The sequence below is a fragment of the Schistocerca cancellata genome, chromosome 6, assembly GCF_023864275.1.
Source record: "Schistocerca cancellata isolate TAMUIC-IGC-003103 chromosome 6, iqSchCanc2.1, whole genome shotgun sequence".
Taxonomy (NCBI): domain Eukaryota; kingdom Metazoa; phylum Arthropoda; class Insecta; order Orthoptera; family Acrididae; genus Schistocerca; species Schistocerca cancellata.
The window spans coordinates 7,010,270-7,033,547 of record NC_064631.1 but is presented as its reverse complement, the minus strand read 5'-3'; positions in this window follow the sequence as shown (position 1 = coordinate 7,033,547).

Sequence of the window (23,278 nt, the reverse complement as noted above, 5' to 3'; positions counted from 1 at the left end):
ATGTAGCATATGGTTCACCAGTGATCTGCCGAACCTGGTCTAGTTTCCCCATCTTTAGCCAGTACTTTGCCGCACGGTATCTTATGGTTACGTCTATTGGGAAGATTCCCATCACGACGCAAAGTGCGTCGACTGAGGTTGTGTTGAAGGCCCCTGTTAGTCGAAGCAGAATGCTTCTTTGCCCCCGCCGTACGGCGGTTCTGTTAGTGGATAGGCTGAGTCTATGGGCCCACGTGCTGGCAGCAAAACATAGTACCGACTCGAAGAGAGCGCAATGATATGTTCGTATGACTGACAGTGGTAGTCTGTATTGTTTCGAGTTTAGCCTTGCCAGTTTGTGCAGTATTTTTTCTGCTTTGTCCGTGGATGTTCGTATGTGTTCGTGGAAGTTCAACCGTTCGTCTATGTAGACTCCAAGGTAGCGTGTTACTTTTGATCTTTTAATGTTTGTGTCCCCGATTTTGACTGCTGGGTTCCTATGCAGGATGCCCTTTAGTAGTGTGTAAGTTGTTTTATTTTCTGCTACCTTGAGCTTGTTGTCTGTGCACCATTGTGTAATTGTTGTGAGTGTATCATTGGCTCTGTCTTCTAGCTGGGCACGGTTGTTTGCTGACACTACCACAAGCAGGTCGTCAGCGTAAGCGACAACTCCATCTGTCGCATTGTGCTCCTCAAGTAATTCTAGGAGCGGTTCTAACATTATGTCCCAGAAGATGGGGCCGCAGATCGATCCTTGTGGACAACCTTTGGTAATGCGTTTGATTACTTTCTTGTCGTCCATGTGCCAAGCGACTGTTCTGTCCCTGCAGTAGTCTACAAGACTGTTGTACAGGGATTCCGGTACCTGCAGGTGTCTGAGCCTCTTGAAGAGGGCCGGCCACCATAGATTATCAAATGCACCCGAGATGTCAATCATAATGGCTAGTGTGTACTTTGTAGGTGTGTTGTGTACAATTTGAAGTGCTTTGTTGATTGCATCGTCAATAGACTTTCCTTCCCGAAAGCCATATTGGTGTGGTGTCAGTCCCCGAAGTGTGCGATGTGTTTGTAGTCTTTTGCAAAGGAGTTTTTCTCGTGTTTTAGCAAGTGTATTGATGAGGCATATGGGTCTGTATGATTTGGGTTCTGAGGGGTCTTTGTCTGGTGCTTTTTTGATGATGACCGCCCTAGAGGCTTTCCACACTGCAGGCACACGGCCTAGCCTTAATGCGTCGTTCAGCAGTGTTGTGAGGTATGGGGTGATCTGCGGTGCTATCTGTTTTAGTACCTCAGAGTGGATACCATCTGGTCCAGGCGCTTTCTTATTTTTAAGTTCTGAGATCGCTATCGCCACCTCTTCCTGCGCAAACGGACAGGTGACGGTTGGTGTGGTGTAGGCTGTGGTGAGTTCTCGTCTCAATGCTGCTTGTTCAGGTGTGTCTGTGGTGGCGATGTCGTCAGGAAGGAGTTTGCCTAGCAGGTACTCCGCTGTGCCTCTCCATCCTTTAGTCATCACCCCGTCATCCTGTCGTAGCGTTCCCAGAACCAGTGGGCTCTTGATTTTTTCGGTCACGATCTTGTAAGGTTCCCCCCATATGTTAAGTTGTGTTTGTCTTGCTGCGTAGTCATTCCATTGGTCTTTTCTAGTCTTATTTAGTTCTTGTTTGTATCTGTCCTTGGCAAGCCGGTATTCATGTAGTCTTACTTGTCTTTCTCTGTCTGAGATTGCCCTTTGGTAGAGTCTGCGTCTACGTCTGGTGTCCTGCTTGAGTTGTGTTAGGTGTGCTGTCCAAGGGCTGGTCTGCTGTTTTGTTTTGCGTGATGTGGGGATACAGGTGTTTTGTATGTGTGTAATGATTTCTGTTAACTTGTGTGCTCTGTAGTCAACACTGCCTCTGATGTTCTGCAGTGATTGTTCCTGTATCTTGTGTCTTACTGTGTCCCAGTCTGTCCTATGAAAGAGCAGTCTTCTGGGTTGTGTTGCAGTGTTGTTGTTTGCTGTCTTCTGTAGAGTTAGCGTGATGACATTATGGTCACTCGTGGTAATGTGGTCGTGTACCGTCCAGTCTAGTATGTAGGTAGTCGCGGCGTTATTTGCAAGGGTGATGTCTATGTTGGATGAGGAGCCGTCATGCCCTGTGAATGTAGGATGGTGTCCTTCCTCGTTGATGACGTTCAGTCCATTTTCGTGTATTACGTCATTGATTATTCGTCCTCTGTCATCTGTTCTGTTGGAGTGCCATAGAGTGGATTTTGCATTAATATCTGCACAGATTAATAATTTTTTATTGCCGGCGTATTGTGCAATTTTTCTGATAGCATTTGCATAGGGATTAATGCAATGGCTGTATTGAGCATAAATCGATGCAACGACCCATGTATCGCCCCTGTACGTAATCTCCACTGTAGCAACGTGTTCTGTGCATAATTCCGTTATTTTAACTGGGTGAATGTCTGTGTTGAGGATTATGACTGACGCCTTGCAGTCTGCCTTACCCGATATTGATATCGCGTGGGTGGGGATGTTGGTGATATGGCCTTGTTTCGTATATGGCTCCTGTATGCACAGGATATCGCAGTTTAGCTCATTCAGGACCTGTGGAAGTTCCAGACTGACGTGTGTGCTTCTCATGGCGTTCAGTTGAGCAACCCTCAGATCGGATGCTTCACGTGAACGTAGCACTTACTTCCTGTTTGACTGAAATCAAAGTAGGTCCTTCCATAGGCCCTAACGTGATCTTCGTATAATTTTTCGAGATCAAATTTTTCTTCTCTGCGAGCGCAAACCTGCAGGAGTAGGTCTAGCAGACTATCTGAGTCCGTGGGGATGTTCTCTGTTTTCAGGATTATTCTGTCCGTCTGCTCCGTTGTACGAAAGCAGACTGAGTTGCCATGGGGGTGGTATAGCCTAATGATCATTCTTTGCGCTGTTTCGAAGAGCTCCCTTTTTTCTAATCTACTTAATTTTAAGTTTAAATCTATGTTGTTATAATTAAAATCGCTGGTGGTGGCAGCGGGTGTCGGCGTCTGCGCCGTCTTGGGGTGTCGTGGCTGAGTGGCAGCTGCACGCTGCCCCTCTGCGATGGGTGCTTTGTTGATGCTGCTGTTGGTGTGCGCAGGAGGAGCAGCTGGTGGTGCTGGTGTTCCTCTCGCAGACACGGACTTGGGCGATGAGAGGGGGCCGGGGTCGCCTGTAGAAGGAACTTTTGTGGCACTGGGTGGAGGCGCCCGCGGTTGTCGGAAATGATCGTCACACGCAACTACTTTCCCCTCGCGTTTCGGTTGTTTAGACTCCTTGGATGTTTCTGTCACACGTGTGCTGTTGGCTCTTTCGGGTGTCGCTTCAGGTTGCCCAGGGGTGGTCTTGTTGCTTTGATGATTGTGTACGCTGCACTCATTGGCGTAAGGGCAGCAGTATATGTCATCGTCGTCTTCTGTGGGTATGTCAGTGTGCCATATCTTTCGTTTGTTTTGCAGATGATGAGTGGTATTGTCAGTGTGTTGGTCTTTCGTCAGTATGCCAGTCTTGTTGATTTGGATGTCTAGTACGTCTGTTTCTTTGGGGTTTAGGGTCTCACCTTGTACAAATCTGACAGGCTTTATGCGCCCCTCGCATTTTTTGGTGTCGTAGGTACGGGGGCGCACTGGAATAGAAGTGTAGTCTTGGTTCTTCGGCGTCATGCTTTTGTGTTGTTGCTGTGGTTGGTCATATGTGTCATGGTTGTCTTGGTTGTGTGAGGATGTAGTGCTTGTTACTATTAATTCGTCTTCTAGTTCGTCAATTCTGTTCATTAGCGTCGTGTGGAAAGTTATCCAATGCAGGATTTGTCTCTTGATTAGTTTGGCTGCGTCTGATGGTATCTGTCCAGTTAACGTGAGGTCGTCTATGAATTCGATGGTTGCATAGTGGCTGTCTTCCAAGTTCGTGTTGTGTGACAGTCCTGGGATGTAACCGTCATTTGGGTAGTCGTCAGGGAGAAATTTCTGCCTCTTACGCCAGGTTATGGCACGCTGATGATTGCGATTTATTGTCGAGGGTGCTTTGTATGGGTGCGTCTGTGCTTGGGTAGGTTTATGTTTCCCACCGGTTGGTCTTGAGGGATTGCTAGTTTCCATAGTCTGTGCTGTCAATTAGGCGGTCTAGGAGTTGTTTGTACGTTTGACAAGCACCTCCCTTGCTTTTGTTGCACCTTCGATTCCTGTTGTGACAAGGGATGCAGTCGATGGCCTCCTTGTCTCGGCACTCGGCGCGTTTATGGCCCTTCTTACCGCACCTTGAGCAGATAGCGGCTTGTTCGGTGCACCCTTTCGTTGTGTGCCCAATGTCACAGCAGTTGTAACACTGGCTAACAGCTGTGAAATCCCTGACAGTTAGTGATTGATAATCAATGTACACTTTGCCCTTTTTTGTTAGGTACCAGTATAATTTCGGTGGGATTTCAAGGACCTGATGGTTGTAACCCCTGCCCTTTGGTCCTGTTCGAAATCTTATTTTGACCTCGCTGTCAAAGTCGTCTTTCGAGAAGTCGTCACTTAGGTTTTGGTCATAGAGGCACTCTAAGAAGTCTTTGTCAGTAATTGTGTCGGACACCCGATAGATCGCGACTAGGGGTTTTCTCTTTCTGGGCCCTTCACAGGTAATGTTGTCGATGTCCTTTGCTTTTTCGATTATTTTTCGGCAATCTTCCTGTGTGGCTGCCTCGACTATGACCGCTGTTTTTGTATTTCTTATCGACTTGATGTGTAAATTGTCCTGCCTTGGATTAATGTGTTGGGTCAGTGTTTGTCTCACCGCTTTGGAGTCTTGGTTGGATGTTGACTTGATGAAGAGGGTGGTTGCCTGTTTCGCCTTGGCCGCCTCAATTCGTTTATGTTCTTTTGGGGCGGTGGACAAGGCCGCGGCGTACGTTAAAGTTTTGGCCTGCTGTTGAGCCTGATCCGTGACTTTTTCTGTTAGCTCCCTGACCTGCCCTCTAAGTTCATGATTAATCTCTGTGAGCCTGGAGTTTTCCTCCTCGAGTTTATTGACCTGCTCGCTAAGTGTCTCAATACGGAGCTCCTTGACTGGGTCTGCCGAGTATTGTAGTTCACGTAGAAGGTCTTTATTTTGCTCTTTTAAGAGATCTACCTTTGCTTCCGCGGATGTTAACTGGAATGCAAGGGGGAATATCTTGTTTCTGACTGTCTGTAGGACACTTGACGACACGTGTTTGGCTTTGAGTTCAGCTCCAATTTCGTTTAGTATATCGTCGATGGCGGCGATTTTTTGGCTTGGGGACATTACCACGTACTCGTGAACACCCGACGCCATGCCAACCGGCGACGCTTTACTGCAAGTATTGCCTCTTCCAGAAGGGCCTCTGGTTGACGTTGGTGTGGTGTTAAAGACTGCGATGGAGCTCCGTATGCCACGGCAAACTGGCTGACACTGACGGCGGCGGTGCACAAATGCTGCACAGCTAGCGCCATTCGACGGCCAACACCGCGGTTGCTGGTGTGTCCGCTGTGCCGTGCGTGTGATCATTGCTTGTACAGCCCTCTCGCAGTGTCCGGAGCAAGTATGGTGGGTCTGACACACCGGTGTCAATGTGTTCTTTTTTCCATTTCCAGGAGTGTATGTACAGACGAATCGGTTGAATTCCTTAAATACGTGTTCTGTCAAGTTTGTCTGTGGACTGAATTTCGAAATCAAAATTTGCTTGATGTTGTTCCATGCGCGAAAACCTCTCCATTGTTTGCCGATAAAGCTCGAGGCATTGTCTGAAAGTATGGCCCCAGTTTGCCGAAACGTGGGAAGTAATCTACATCTACATCTACATCTACATTTATACTCCGCAAGCCACCCAACGGTGTGTGGCGGAGGGCACTTTACGTGCCACTGTCATTATCTCCCTTTCCTGTTCCAGTCGCGTATGGTTCGCGGGAAGAACGACTGTCTGAAAGCCTCTGTGCGCGCTCTAATCTCTCTAATTTTACATTCGTGATCTCCTCGGGAGGTATAAGTAGGGGGAAGCAATATATTCGATACCTCATCCAGAATCGCACCCTCTCGAAACCTGGCGAGCAAGCTACACCGCGATGCAGAGCGCCTCTCTTGCAGAGTCTGCCACTTGAGTTTGTTAAACATCTCCGTAACGCTATCACGGTTACCAAATAACCCTGTGACGAAACGCGCCGCTCTTCTTTGGATCTTCTCTATCTCCTCCGTCAACCCGATCTGGTACGGATCCCACACTGATGAGCAATACTCAAGTATAGGTCGAACGAGTGTTTTGTAAGCCACCTCCTTTGTTGATGGACTACATTTTCTAAGGACTCTCCCAATGAATCTCAACCTGGTACCCGCCTTACCAACAATTAATTTTATATGATCATTCCACTTCAAATCGTTCCGCACGCATACTCCCAGATATTTTACAGAAGTAACTGCTACCAGTGTTTGTTCCGCTATCATATAATCATACAATAAAGGATCCTTCTTTCTATGTATTCGCAATACATTACATTTGTCTATGTTAAGGGTCAGTTGCCACTCCCTGCACCAAGTGCCTATCCGCTGCAGATCTTCCTGCATTTCGCTACAATTTTCTAATGCTGCAACTTCTCTGTATACTACAGCATCATCCGCGAAAAGCCGCATGGAACTTCCGACACTATCTACTAGGTCATTTATATATATTGTGAAAAGCAATGGTCCCATAACACTCCCCTGTGGCACGCCAGAGGTTACTTTAACGTCTGTAGATGTCTCTCCATTGAGAACAACATGCTGTGTTCTGTTTGCTAAAAACTCTTCAATCCAGCCACACAGCTGGTCTGATATTCCGTAGGCTCTTACTTTGTTTATCAGACGACAGTGCGGAACTGTATCGAACGCCTTCCGGAAGTCAAGGAAAATGGCATCTACCTGGGAGCCTGTATCTAATATTTTCTGGGTTTCATGAACAAATAATGCGAGTTGGGTTTCACACGATCGCTGTTTCCGGAATCCATGTTGATTCCTACATAGTAGATTCTGAGTTTCCAAAAACGACATGATACTCGAGCAAAAGACATGTTCTAAAATTCTACAACAGATCGACGTCAGAGAGATAGGTCTATAGTTTTGCGCATCTGCTCGACGACCCTTCTTGAAGACTGGGACTACCTGTGCTCTTTTCCAATCATTTGGAACCTTCTGTTCCTCTAGAGACTTGCGGTACACGGCTGTTAGAAGGGGGGCAAGTTCTTTCGCGTACTCTGTGTAGAATCGAATTGGTATCCCGTCAGGTCCAGTGGACTTTCCTCTGTTGAGTGATTCCAGTTGCTTTTCTATTCCTTGGACACTTATTTCAATGTCAGCCATTTTTTCGTTGGTGCGAGGATTTAGAGAAGGAACTGCAGTGCGGTCTTCCTCTGTGAAACAGCTTTGGAAAAAGGTGTTTAGTATTTCAGCTTTACGCTTGTCATCCTCTGTTTCAATGCCATCATCATCCCAGAGTGTCTGGACATGATGTTTCGAGCCACTTACTGATTTAACGTAAGACCAGAACTTCCTAGGATTTTCTGTCAAGTCGGTACCTAGTATTTTACTTTCGAATTCACTGAACGCTTCACGCATAGCCCTCCTTACGCTAACTTTGACATCGTTTAGCTTCTGTTTGTCTGAGAGGTTTTGGCTGCGTTTAAACTTGGAGTGAAGCTCTCTTTGCTTTCGCAGTAGTTTCCTAACTTTGTTGTTGTACCACGGTGGGTTTTTCCCGTCCCTCACAGTTTTGCTCGGCACGTACCTGTCTAAAACGCATTTAACGGTTGCCTTGAACTTTTTCCATAAACACTCAACATTGTCAGTGTCGGAACAGAAATTTTCGTTTTGATCTGTTAGGTAGTCTGAAATCTGCCTTCTATTACTCTTGCTAAACAGATAAACCTTCCTCCCTTTTTTTATATTCCTATATTCTTCTTATAATCGGCGACGCGTTTGAGGACTTCGTCGCGTACAGACGTATATGTTTTGTAAACAGATCTAGAAGTGCCACAATGTATTTCGTACCTCCTCTTCCTGTCTTGAGCGGTCCAACGAGGTCTAGGCTTACTATCTGCCCTGGTTTTTGGGCTAATATGGGGTTTAATGGCAAAGCATTTCACAGATTAAATGGCTTGGCCTTCTGGCATATTAGACAAATTCGTAGGAGTTTGTGTATCTTTCCATGCAAATTAGGAATGTAGCAACACATCGATATTTTCTTCTTGCATTTTTCAGGACCGAAGTGTCCCCAAAGCAGGTGGGTATACCACGACAAATGTTCTACATAGGCATGGGGTATGCACACGCACCATCTTCCGGTTCCTGTCGTCCGATGAAATAATACTCCTTCATGTAATTTGTAAAATTTCGCTAGCCAGTGTTGAGAGTTTAACGTAAGTATTCTCTTTACTTTATTCCATTTTCTATTGGCGTCTTGCAAGGCCTTCATTCGTCTGCATAGCTGTAGGTAGCAGTGTCGGTGAATTGGGTCTTTCATTAACAATATCTGTCAGTTGTGTAATTGTTCCTCTAATTCACAATTTTCGGGCATTCCCTCCGACATGCGTGATAGGACATTGGGTATGATGTTGTCCTTTCCTTTATTGTAGACAATTTCAGATTGATGTTCTTGTAGGAAAAGGCACCACCTTGTTAACCTCGGGTGTAGTAATTTACAAGAAAGGATAAAGCTGAGGGCTTGGTGATCGGAATCGACTTTTATTTTTCGGCCATAAATATAATAACTGAATCTTCGAAATGCCCATACGATGGCTAAACCTTCCAATTCTGTTACTGCGTAGTTTCGCTCGCACTCCGTCAATATGCGACTTGCGAAACTAATAATTCTGCTTTTCTTCTCTCCGTTTACTTGTTCTTCCTGGAAGAGACAAGCACCTAGACCCTGAAAGGAAGCGTCGCAAGATATACAGAAGTCTTCATCTTAATTTTGATGGCTCAAGATATCACTAGAGAGCAATGCTTCTTTTACCTCCTTGAAATCTCGTTTACACTCGTCCCTCCAATTCCACGGATCGTTCTTTTTCAACAGGTTGTGTAATGATGGATGGTTAAGACATTGTCTAGATAGAAAACGTCGAAAGAATGACACCATTCCGATTAACCCTTTAAGTTTTCTATAGCTGAAAGTTCCTTGGGATCCGGTCGAATTCCTTCTGAAGATATCACGTGGCCTAAAAATTTGATCTCTTGTTTCCCGAATTTTGACTTCCTGAGGTTGGCAGTAACTCCGTAGTCCATAATCCTTCTGAATATCTTCTAGATCAGCTGGATGTTCCTTTCCCATCAAACGATGGCAATTAGCAATTCATCGACGTACACGGTCACTGCATTTAAAATTTCTGGTCCCAAGCTACAATAAAGCTTCTGAAACTGACAGTCAAACCAAACATCTCATCCTCCTGAGGATCCCCACCACTCCACCTCCTACTTCTCACCCCTACACCTCTGGGAAAAGGGGCACTTGTTTAGGTTCAAAAATGGTTCAAATGGCTCTGAGCACTATGAGACTTAACTTCTGAGGTCATCCGTCCCCTAGAACTTAGAACTACTTAAACCTAACTAACCTAAGGACATCACATACATCCATGTCCGAGGCAGGATTCGAACCTGCGACCGTAACGGTCGCGCGGTCCCAGACTGTAACGCCTAGAACCGCTCGGCCACTCCGTCCGGCACTTGTTTTGGTCTGAGCCACTTTTTCCCCTTCTCGAAAGTCCCACAGCCCTCTCCTCCTCTCCCTTCCCTCACTTCTCCCCTCCCATCCCCCACCCAGAAACTATCGGAAAAAACTCCAGCTGTGCTGGATAGTAAGGATCTCAGGCCATGCAATTCAGATAATTGTCAATAATATACTGCTGTGTATTCTTTATTTAATCAGTTTGCTCGAGACAAAGGTGGAAAATAGCTCCACTGTGGTATCTCTACTTTTATGACATCACCTCACATCCTATTGGTGGATATTGGTGCAATTAAGTCAAAATCCTTACTGCATTGATCCCGCAACCCGTCGGTTAACCAGAAACATTGAGGCACTTTTGATTTATCGATTGCATACTTGGCAGGAAATATCTCACCAAATTGATTGACTCTGTGGAATATTGTAATTTGTGGGAAAAACATTCATCATATATCCTAGCTCTTGTATTGCACAAGCACCCTCCTCCACCACCATACCCCTTATCCGATGATAAACTTCCCAATTGTATCTTCACACTGACCACAGGGCAAATGTGTCAGCCGCCTTGTGTATTGCCAAACGTGCAGGTCAGGAGAGAAGTACATACAGGAGCTGGCCTGCGGTGAAGAAGACAGCTTCATCCTATTTCACTACCCCAGATGTAATGAACCAGAGGTCTTTACCTTGGAGTATGGGCTTGGACTAAGTTAGTTCGTGGAACTGCCACAGAGGGCACTTGGAACGGGTTTTTTCTCCTCCACCACTTCCCATATGAACCAATAGGAACACAGCATTCAACTCTTCCCCCCACCTGGAAACTGTAGTAACGTGGGAACACTGCATATGGTAACATGATCATGACGCTGGGGGCTATAAGACAAACATGCTCTCAGTTGCTGATAGTGAGTCGAAGAACCGTGAAGAGTCAACAGCAGCCGAAATCCTCGTCTGCCTTCACATTGCAGAAGAAGCGAAAAAGTAAGTACTCATTACATGACTTTGCTACTATTATTGCACATTGGGGTTCTTTCTTTTCTTTGTCAAATTCCATTTCTTTGTTCAATTCCATGTCTTTCTTTGTTGATGCTTACTGTTTCTTCTTCTTTGTTCAGCACCCTCCAGCATGTCGAGACCTCAGCATGTCTGAACCAGCAGCAGCCACCACCGTCTTGTTGGGACCTGCAGCAGTCTGTTGGGATCAGGAGCAGCAGCAGGACCTTGAGATCCTGTAGCACACCTGGCCCCCATGTTGGAGCAGGACAATGAGTTGCTGTCGTCCATCCCATTCATTGTTAAAGACATTCAGCCAGCCCACAGCTCTCAGAAATACAGTGTTGGGGGCCCTGTACCACATGGTGCAGATCAGTTCTGGTCTCTGACATATGCACCATCTCAGAATATTCCAGTGTTACTGCAAGCACAGAGTGTTGATGTGGTGGATGAGGAGCTTCCAGTTTCTTCCAGTGCTCTAATGCTTTTCACTTCAACTTATAATTTACTAGCTAGAATTTCAAAGTGGAAATAATTGGTATATAAAAATTTCTGGATAGTGACACACATGTTATGTTAGAGACTGAAAATACATCGAGAAATATTAAAGTGTGGTTTGTGGAGTTGGAATGGGATGAACTGTGTCTTGCGGAACCCTATATCAATCAATGGTTTCCAAGTATTCTCCATCTCCGGACAATTACTGTGCTTTCCTGACACTATCTGTAACATCGTTATATGGTGGTGGGACACTCATGGTGATATATGGAGGTCGATCCATTTATCTGAAAGCCTCGACCGTTACAAACTTGTTCAGCCTAAGGATGGTGCTATCGATTGTGTTGGAGAGATGGAACCATGGGCTGCTGTGAGTTCAAACTGGGTATAAAGGCATTTGAACTATCTCCTTATGAATAGAGTGCATGCAGACGATTTAGAACACTGCAACAAACCGATATCAAATGAAGAAGCTAAAGGAACACACATCAGTTTGAGAGAAATAGAAGCTGAATTCTGTTCATACAAGAAACCTTTATTTGCAAAATAATGTCCTGTTGTGAAAACTGAACCAGTGAACTCTTGCTGATGTTTACTATTGCTTATGTGTAAGTAAAAATTCTTATGACAAATCCTTGTTGTTTTTCTTATATCACTACCCCCTCATTAGTTAATCTAAGGTGTAGCCATTGTACCTCACTCTGTAAGATGGTTACGCTATAGTGGCAACACATATTATTATTATTATTATTAGAAGTGTTCATTTTTCAATAAAAGCTCACTGCACACCTAAACCTGATGTAGTCGGTACCATGGCAGTGTGGGTGAAGCATCAGGACTTTCTTGTAGGTGAGTGGTCCTGTGATGGTGTGGAAGACGGCCAGAAGAGGAAAAAGAAGAATGGGATACTCCTATCTGATAATGTACCAGCGATAGTTGTAGGTCCATCCAACTGTGGCAAGACAAATGTTGTCATGTCACAACTAAACACACCTGGATGGAGTCCACTTTCAGCATGTATGGGTCTTTTCAGAAACGCTGTTTCAGGACAAATACCATCTACTGCAGAAGATAATGCAGGTCTAACATGCAACGTACATGACATTCAGACAAGGCAGTCAAATCCCTCCACCAGAAAACGTAAAGCCAAACACAATGTTCAAATTCGATCATGTTTCTGTGGAAAAACAGGATCAATTTCTACAATATGTCTGTTTCAGTAGTCATATGAGTGTTGCCGTATCTTATTTGAGTCAGACACCTTCTGGAATCCCGAAACAGTTGATAAGTGATAAGGCAAATCTCATTATAGCTCTCAGACAAGAAAATTTGAATTTAACACACATTTTCCAGGTGCATGAAGAACCACCATGTTATTCAATGATTTTGTAAATATATGCACAGATTGCTCGAATCACACACAGTACAGGTTTCTTGTTATTGATAAATCAAGAAAGTAGGTACAGATGGAACTCCAGAAGTTTCTTTATATATAGCTTTCAAGAAATGGCTGAATATGTTAGTATACATCACGCCATGGAGAAATTCGCAAATATGTCAGGCACTCAGTTCAAGAGGACAGATGTGCGTAGACAAAGAGTGTAGATGGAAAATTTCAGTCTCTCAGACGTAAAGTTAAGGAGCTTGATATATATGGCCAGACCTTCCTGAGACTGAACAACGAGCCAGGGTTAAGAGACTAGAGACGTACACCTGGATCATTCTGAGGAAGAAAGTAGAGGACTTAGATGTAAAGGTTGATGGGACTGAAAAGAAAGTGGATGACTTAGCTGCAAAGGTTGAATGAAATATATACTAAAAAGGCTACTTCACAGGCTACACCTAAAATATAACAAGATGTCGACTAAGCATAAGGTCATCTCTGCATGGAAGGCTGTTTGAGAGAAACTACGGTTACTAAGGTTGAGAGCAGACACCTCTAGACAGTTACTGACTCTCTCGATGAACTCAGCGAAATTACACAACGACGACATTGATGCTATTGCCAGTTTCATTAACCAGCACAGCAACACTAGGACAGATAAGACACTTGGCATCAGTCTTGAAAAACCATATATGTTACACACACAGCCCATAAGTTAAAATGAAAAAAATAGTACAGATAGCCAATAGGAAATTTCAAAGAACACCAGGTGTACTGAACCTCTTTTTCCTAAAACCCTCAGAAGCAGTGAAATCTTCAGCCAAAGTACTGGAGATGTATGGTGAGATACTGCAATTGGCTGGTGTACGTGGGAAAGCAGAAAACCAATGAAGTGCGAAATACAGGGACATTTAAAAACCATTGTCATTAGATGTTCGGTATACCAGTGGTGAAGGTATTGACATTCAGTATAAAAGAGCGGGTTATCAGCACTCTCAGCATATATGCTACAACAACACCAATGAGCTAATAGATCTACTACGACTGCTCATGGCATCAGCTGCTGCAGGCAATACCGCTAATTCAAATGAGGTTGTGTTAGCAATTTCAGAGCTTGGAGAGGGAGGCATAACCTAGTAGGTATGGAGACAGTAGTAAGAGAACTGCAGAAACGATTACACGAAACATGGTTAGAGGTTTGGCTGGCTTATGTCGGGCTGATCTGGTAGATACGAGGGAATATTCACATGAGACTAATGGATTCAAATATATTGTAATTGTTACTGATATATAATCCAAATTTGTCTGGACATTACCTGTTGAAACAAAAATGGGGAGAAATGTTACAGAGGTGTTCGAGCATTTGTTGCAGACAGATATGAACCAATTCCCCGACAACCTCCAAACCGGTCATGGTGGAGTATTTTACAATTGATATTTCAGAACTGTGATGCAGCTGTATGGAATACATCACTACTGAACAGTCATCCACCTGAAAGCAACTATCATGCAACGTCTGATCAGAACAATAAAATGTCAAATGTTGATGCATTTTAATTTTTACGGCTCATACAAATGGACAGATATCCTTCCAGAAATAAATGCACAGTATATTCGAACCAAACATAGCACAATAAAAATGGGACCAATTGATGTTCGTCATAATGGACCCATGGATACGGTGTACTATCGCATTAAAATGCTGGATCCGCATAGACAGAAATTTTATGTGGGTGATTTGGTATGTATCTCAAAACACAAGTCAATATTTGAAAAGTCATATCTTTCAAATTGGTCCATTGAGATATTCACAGTTTCCAAAGTGCAAAGAACAAATCCCAGTACATCTTGAAGGACAGCAGAGGCACTAAAATTTCAGGACGCTTTTAAGAGTACACTGGGGAAATGCAGAAGAGCTCAGAATCACACGTTTCTCATAGTGTGTGCCATAAGATGTCAAGGGAATGGTTTGGTTTTCATGCTACAGGAAACAGCTGTATTGACACTGACGATTTTCTATACAATGGGGTGCACAGAGTACAACCAGCATAATAGCATAACATACACGATGGGGGACACATTATAGGAGGTGGTGGTCTTCTCAACAAACTTCCAGCCAAATTACACATTCCAGGGCATAATTACTGCGGAGGCTGCAAAAACGTTTGGCTCTTGGTTATAAGGGGATTAACCTGCGTGACATGTTTGGAACATGGCATTGCATACGCAAAACATAAAGATCTCCCCAGACGCCACACTGTTGGTCGAATTTTGGTTGATAAAGCCAAGGTGAGAAAGGATATCAGTATAGGGCAGCGCGTTACAGCGTTCATAGTTGATAAAATCCCGAGTGGTAAATTAAGTTGGGCTTCGATATGAATTTCAAGCTAATTATGAATGCTGAAGAAGATAACGATGAAGGAGAAGGGGTGTCAGAAAAACTGTATACTGACAGCGATTTACGCAGCTAAAAGCGCCCTGAAGCATGAAGGAACGGTTAAAGCACCCTGGATTCTACCACAACCCAAGACACCCGGTGGAATTATCCCCTTCGTCACTCCATCTCTTGCAGACCTCTCAGCGATGGGTTCAGTGGCTGGTGGTGCTGTGGCTATCGCCTGAAGAATCAATAAGACATAACCAAATGATGGAAGCAGCAGCCATCGGAGAAGGACTATGCCTGAAACCATACAAGAAAAGACTAAGTCTCTTCATAAATAAAAAAAGCCCGTTAGCTATCCTACTGGATACACCACTTACAAATAGAAATCTGCTCAAGTTTATAGAATCTTGGGATGTCGAATTTTTCCCTGATAGTGTGTTTATGTGGGATTTATTACCGAAGACTATCTGTAAATCTGGAGAATGTGGAATAGGGAATTTAGATGTTGCTGGGGGACCAGAAACCCACTGGGAAGCGTATGTCGTATGTTAAGAAAAATACAAATAACTTCTTCTATTTCAGCTCATTTGGAGACCTCCAGCTACCAGAAGAGTTACAACGATACTTCACTGACAGAAGATGCGTATTCTACAATTTTCATCGCTAACAAGACTTTAACACCTACTTATGTGGGCATCTGTGCATCACGTTCCTCCACTTCCCACCGACTGATTTAAAAAGTGGGGAGCGGAGCATTGCGCTGATTGGACTGGAGACACACAGCAGCATTCTGAATATCACAGAGGCTTAACAACAAACTTCGTCTGGAAATTAATAGTGGAAAAGAAATTTTGGAAATAGAATCTATTGCGTACGAAATTTACGATTTAAATGTAGTTCTAAAGCGGTGTGGAAAATGGACTGCGCCACATGCAGATATCAATACACTTAAAGGCAATGAGTGCAACAACTGACTTTAAGATTTATTTAACCAGAAAGGATCAATGGGACAGCTACTGTGTTTCACAAAAGGACACGCTCTGAAGAAGGAACCTAATAAAATTTCACAGATCCGACAGGTCTCCGGATATACTTCCTGTCAGTACAGTCTGTATCGTGTGTAACATTGCAAAAAGCTCTTATCTCAATAACAGATCCATTCATATAGGTTAAGGATTCTTCCCAGCAGGAGAAACAGGGTGTAAGATCGTTGAGACTCTACCAACGCTATTTACCTCCCAGTAACATTTCAGACATTGCGCCATCTGGAACTGCGTATTGAGGACCACGATAATCAACCTGTCGAATTTCGCGGCTACATCTAAAGCGGAGCCAGTAGTAACCCTGAACGTGCAGAGGCCCGGAAGCGTCAGCTACGACCTCCAACCAACCGGGACCTTTTGGAACCGGAAGCAAATACCATTAACTTGCCGGATCGGAAGCACCAGTGGCGAGCTTCAACCAGTCAGGGACCGCAGCGTCCCCGTCTTCACAGTGAAGACAGGACGAGAGTGTGGTGTCACCGCCAGACACCACCCTTACTAGGTGGTAGCTTTTAAATCGGCCGCGGCCCGCTAGTATACGACGGACCCGCGTGTCGCCACTGTCAGTAATTGCAGACCGAGCGCCACCACACGGCAGGTCTAGAGAGACGTACTAGCACTCGCCCCAGTTGTACAGCCGACGTTGCTAGCCATGGTTCACTGAGAATTACGCTCTCATTTGCCGAGACGATAGTTAACATAGCCTTCAGCTACAGTTGCTACGACCTAGCAAGGCGCCGTATTCAATTGCTATAATACTTCTGTATCATCAAGAGCAATGTTCTACAAATGTGGATTAAAGTTAAGTATTCCAGAAGCTACGTACTTTTCTTTATAGCATTCATTACGTATCCTGTTTCAGACCTCACGCCAGACTGCTTGAGTTTAACGAGTGCATTTCGGCCTTCTCTAGCTATACAACAAGTGGCGACGAGTCTCAAAAAGGATCTTGTTCTTTATAATTGCTTTGCCCCAATTTACTTGTGTAATGGCTTCACCACAATCTCCAGATGTACTGTCCTAATTTTATCGCTTGCAGAATTAGCAGACGCAGGCGTTATTGGATGCCCTTGGACAGCTCGTCCAGGGTCAACGTGCACTGCAAACCGATGCGGCCGCAGCCGCTTCACCGCTACCGCCGCCACAACACGCAGTTGCACCACCATTCCGTAGTTTTCAAGCGGACGTGGAAACATGGACGGAGTGGTCACGCCAATTTGGATTCCATCTCACCGCCTACAGAATTCAAGGTAACGAGCAGCAGCCTTTTTTGTTAGCATCCCTCGGGGTGCAGACGTACCGTGTGATAGTGAAATTGTTTCCCCGACGCGAGGTAGCAACTCTGTCCTACGAAGAAATTTTGTCTGCTTTAGATGCCTGTTTCAAAGAAACAGTTAATGTCGTTGCAAAAAGGTATACGTTCTTTCGTACAAAACGTATGGCCGGTCAGACTAATCGGGAGTGGGTTGCAACTTTGCAAGGCCTTACAAGGGATTGTGCTTTTGAGTGTGAATGTGGACTCCCTTATTCAGATACTATGGTGCGTGATGCAATTGCACAGAACGTTTCTGATGTTCGCATAAGGGAACAGATTTTGAAACTAGTCAGTCTCTCCCTTCAACAAGTGATAGACATATTGGATAGACAAGACACACTTGACTTTGCTCAGGAATCCTTTGAAACTTCGCCAGCTGTGTGTCACATTAACCGGCCCGCCGGGCGAGCTGCACGGAACTGTAAACAGCCCTCGCGCACGTCCGCACAGCCCCATGTGCCACGTAAGCAAGCCAATGCAGTGAAATCATGCCTGCGGTGAGCTACTAGACATTCGCGTGAGAATTGCCCGTCACGCCAGGCTATTTGCTTTTTCTGTAATAAGAAAGGTCATGTTCAAAGTGTTTGCCAGAAAAAGCTCAGATCGGACACTCACAACCATTCCAGGCCCTTTGCTTCGCGCCGGAATCGAACCAAGAATACGCAGGCTCGTGAACCTTCGCCCATGGACATTCATGTAGTTAATGCCACTCCGCCCAGTGCTCATCTCTCTATCAGTGACTGTGTTCATCCCACACAAAGTGTGCATCGACATCGACGGAAATCACATCAAGTCGCAAGTGATTCTGTACCAGTGTCTGTTCACGTTGCACAGAACAGTCGCTCTTGTCGTCAGCAGGACAATAAACTTTTTGTCGATTTGGACTTTGACGGACAAGTGATACCGTTCCAGCTCGATACCGGAGCTGCAGTTTCATTGCTCAATAAAGACACGTACAAACAACTGGGCGCACCTCCGTTGCGTGCCGCAAATGTTAAGTTACATAGTTATTCTGGACAGCATATCCCTGTGTTAGGATAGTGCAGCCTTCTTGCAACATACAAGGGACAAACAAAACTTGTCATTTTACGTTCTTCGTTCTTCTTCTGCAGTGAACTTGTTTGGTTTAGATTTATTTCTGTTGTTTAACTTGTCCATCGTAACTCAGGTCCTATCAGTGAACCAGACTGTGCCTTCAGCCAGTGTTTCTCGTCTATGTGAAGAATTTGCAGACATTTTTGCACCAGGCCTGGGTTGTGCTAAGAACTATGAAGCACATTTGGAACTGAAAGTCAACGCGCAACCGAAATTTTTCAGAGCGCGCAATGTTCCCCACGCATTGCGTGATGAGGTCGCAAGAATATTAAATGATTTAGAATCACAAGGTGTAATTGAACGTGTGCAGGCTTCTCTCTGGGCTTCACCCTTAGTAATTTTGCAAAAACCTTCCGGAAAATTGAGACTTTGCGTGGACTTCACGGCAACAGTGAATCCACAACTAGTGACTGCAACTTTTCCTTTACCCCGCCCGGAAGATCTTTTTGACAAACTGTGCCCGGGTAAATATTTTTCAAAGTTGGACCGAGCAGATGCGTACTTGCAAATACCGGTGGACGAAGAATCCCAGCGCGTATTGGTGGTTCACACGCATCTTGGTTTGTATCGATTCAAAAGACTGCCATTCAGGTGTGCATCCGCCCCTGCCTTGTTTCAGCAATATCTGCAAACTGTTTGTGCGTCGGTCCCTACTGCAGCAAACTATCTGGACGATATTGTGATCTCCGGAAAGACAGCCGCAGAACATTTAGACAATCTCCGAACGTTATTTCAGGTATTGCGACAAAATGGTCTTCGCTTGCGGAAGGACAAATGGGTGTTTTTTGCTCGTGATTTACCATATCTGGGACATGTAATCAATGCCCAAGGCATACATCAGAGTCCAGAGCACCTCCGTGCCATACAGGACTTGCCTTCGCCACAGAATTTGAAGCAGCTACAGAGTGTGCTGGGTAAAATAAATTATCATCGCTACATCCCCCATGCCTCTTCCATTTCAGCTCCGCTTCATCGCTTACGCCGTAAAGGTGTTCCGTTCGTCTGGTCGACGGAATGCGAACGCGCCTTTCGCCAGTTGAAATCGGCGTTGCTTTCTAATACTTGCCTTACGCCATTCGATCCCCAGAAACCCCTTTTGTTGATGGTAGATGCATCAGATTTCTGGATCGGTGCTGTGCTTGCGCACAAAGATGGTTCGCATGATCGCCCTATTGCCTTTGCGTCCAAATTGCTCTCGTCAGCGCAAAGAAATTATTCACAGATAGAGAAAGAAGCTTTGGCTCTCGTGTTTGGTGTTACAAAGTTTCCTGATTTCTTTTATGGTCATCATCGCAGACCACAAACCTTAGACATCGCTTTTTCATACGACCAAGCCTGTACCTTCACGTACAGCGCAGAAATTCATTCGCTGGTCTATTTTCCTCTCGCAGTACCGCTACGATATCTAGTATTGGTCCACTGCTGAGCACGGAAACGCCGATGCGTTGTCCCGTTTGCCTGTTGAGGATAAAGCATTCGATCTTCCGAACTTGCTTGCATGTTCATTGATGCGGAAACCGATGACGTGGTAGAATCGTTTCCGCAGAACATTTAGACAATCTCCGAACGTTATTTCAGGTATTGCGACAAAATGGTCTTCGCTTGCGGAAGGACAAATGGGTGTTTTTTGCTCGTGATTTACCATATCTGGGACATGTAATCAATGCCCAAGGCATACATCAGAGTCCAGAGCACCTCCGTGCCATACAGGACTTGCCTTCGCCGCAGAATTTGAAGCAGCTACAGAGTGTGCTGGGTAAAATAAATTATCATCGCTACATCCCCCATGCCTCTTCCATTTCAGCTCCGCTTCATCGCTTACGCCGTAAAGGTGTTCCGTTCGTCGTGTAGCTGCAGCCACAGCTGCTGACCCTGTCCTTGCTACCGTTTTGCGTTTTGTTGCTACGCAATGGCCCTTGTCAAAGTCACGGATCGAGGATCCGTTGGTTCGCCGATTTTTTGCTCACAAGGCGAGACTTTTTGTACGACATGGTGTTTTGCTGTTGCGTTCTGATAATGATCAGTCCAGGGTCGTGGTCCCACGTTCGTTACAGTCCTCTGTCTTAAAGCTTCTCCACCAAACATTGGGGTATAGTGAGAACGAAACAACTTGCTCGTCAGCACTGTACTTGGTTCGGAATCGATGCTGCGATTACGAATATGTGCTCTTGTTGCATGGCGTGTGCCGAACAACAATCCGCGCCACCGCGGAAAATCCTTGCATGGCCGAAAGCCACTTCCCCTTGGCAACGCTTACACATAGATTTTGCTGGTCCATTCTGGAATGCTCGATGGTTGGTTGTGGTCGATTCCTTCAGTAATTTTCCTTTTGTTGTCAAGATGTCTTCCACTACGTCTTCTGCCACCATCCAAGCGTTGTCCGCTATCTTTTGCATTGAAGGTCTACCACAGACTATTGTTTCCGACAATGGCCCACAATTCATGTCCGCAGAATTTGTCATTCTGTAAGGCCAATGGTATTCAACATCTGACATCCGCGCCGTTTTCGCCACACTCAAACGGTGCCGCTGAACGTTTGGTCCGGACTTTCCAGTCCCAGATGTTGAAATTGAAAGAGTCGCATTCTCGGGAGGACGCGTTATTGTTCTTTTTGTCCACGTATCGCTCTCAGCCTCGCGATGGTCGCTCGCCGGCTGAGTTGTTGCACGGTCGTCCTCATCGAACCTTGATGTTTTTGCTGCATCCGCCGCATCAGGTTCCTGTGCAGAGGTCCGCCGCTCGTGGTCTCGCGGTAGCGTTCTCGCTTCCCGACCACGGGGTCCCGGGTTCGATTCTCTAGCTATACAACAGAGAGTAAAGCGTAAAACCAACGTACACAACACACAGCCCGGCACTTCACAACAAAACAGCAAGGCGATAACATGTGCAAACTATGTGCTGTTTCAGACCTACTGATTTAATAAACCCAATGAGATCGTTCAATACATCGTGGAATACGGCGAGTGTATTATAAGTGAGGAATATTTCTCACATAAACGATATGCGTCAACCATGTTTAAAAAGAACTATGAAATTAGGATAGTCATCCAACACTAAGACACTTTAACTCTCCAATGCAGGAGTTTCATATATATTGATGGGTCATTTACGAAAAGGGATGATACTGCTACAATAGCATCAGGCCTTACACATAATGCTTCAGCATTGATGTTTCGTGACATACGATATAAACTTACAGGGGCGAGATTGACCATACACACAATGTAGGCATCACATCAACTCTTAAAACTTATGTCTCTGCTTCTTCCTCGGATTTGAACGATTTAGAAAATGCTGGATGGTTCATAGACGAGCCAGTGGGTTAGAACAGTGGAAGACTACGAGAGACTTACTGCATGTTGTTGTTGTGGTCTTCAGTCCTGAGACTGGTTTGATGCAGCTCTCCATGCTACTCTATCCTGTGCAAGCTTCTTCATCTCCCAGTATCTACTGCAACCTACATCCTTCTGAATCTGCTTAGTGTATTCATCTCTTGGTCTCCCTCTACGATTTTTACCCTCCACACTGCCCTCCAATGCTAAATTTGTGATCCCTTGATGCCTCAAAACATGTCCTACCAACCGATCCCTTCTTCTAGTCAAGTTGTGCCACAAACTTCTCTTCTCCCCAATCCTATTCAATACCTCCTCATTAGTTACGTGATCTACCCACCTTATCCTCAGCATTCTTCTGTAGCACCACATTTCGAAAGCTTCTATTCTCTTCTTGTCCAAACTAGTTATCGTCCATGTTTCACTTCCATACATGGCTACACTCCATACAAATACTTTCAGAAACGACTTCCTGACACCTAAATCTATGCTCGATGTTAACAAATTTCTCTTCTTGAGAAACGCTTTCCTTGCCATTGCCAGTCTACATTTTATATCCTCTCTACTTCGACCATCATCGGTTATTTTACTCCCTAAATAGCAAAACTCCTTTACTACTTTAAGTGTCTCATTTCCTAATATAATTCCCTCAGCATCACCCGACTTAATTTGACTGCATTCCATTATCCTCGTTTTGCTTTTGTTGATGTTCATCTTATATCCTCCTTTCAAGACACTGTCCATTCCGTTCAACTGCTCTTCCAAGTCCTTTGCTGTCTCTGACAGAATTACAATGTCATCGGCAAACCTCAAAGTTTTTACTTCTTCTCCATGAATTTTAATACCTACTCCGAATTTTTCTTTTGTTTCCTTTACTGCTTGCTCAATATACAGATTGAATAACATCGGGGAGAGGCTACAACCCTGTCTTACTCCTTTCCCAACCACTGCTTCCCTTTCATGCCCCTCGACTCTTATAACTGCCATCTGGTTTCCGTACAAACTGTAAATAGCCTTTCGCTCCCTGTATTTTACCCCTGCCACCTTCAGAATTTGAAAGAGGGTATTCCAGTTAACATTGTCAAAAGCTTTCTCTAAGTCTACAAATGCTAGAAACGTAGGTTTGCCTTTTCTTAATCTTTCTTCTAAGATAAGTCGTAAGGTCAGTATTGCCTCACGTGTTCCAACATTTCTACGGAATCCAAACTGATCTTCCCCGAGGTCGGCTTCTACCAGTTTTTCCATTCGTCTGTAAAGAATTCGCGTAAGTATTTTGCAGCTGTGACTTATTAAACTGATAGTTCGGTAATTTTCACATCTGTCAACACCTGCTTTCTTTGGGATTGGAATTATTATATTCTTCTTAAAGTCTGAGGGTATTTCGCCTGTCTCATACATCGTGCTCACCAGATGGTAGAGTTTTTTCATGACTGGCTCTCCCGAGGCCATCAGTAGTTCAAATGGAATGTTGTCTACTCCCGGGGCCTTGTTTCGACTCAGGTCTTTCAGTGCTCTGTCAAACTCTTCACGCAGTATCTTATCTCCCATTTCGTCT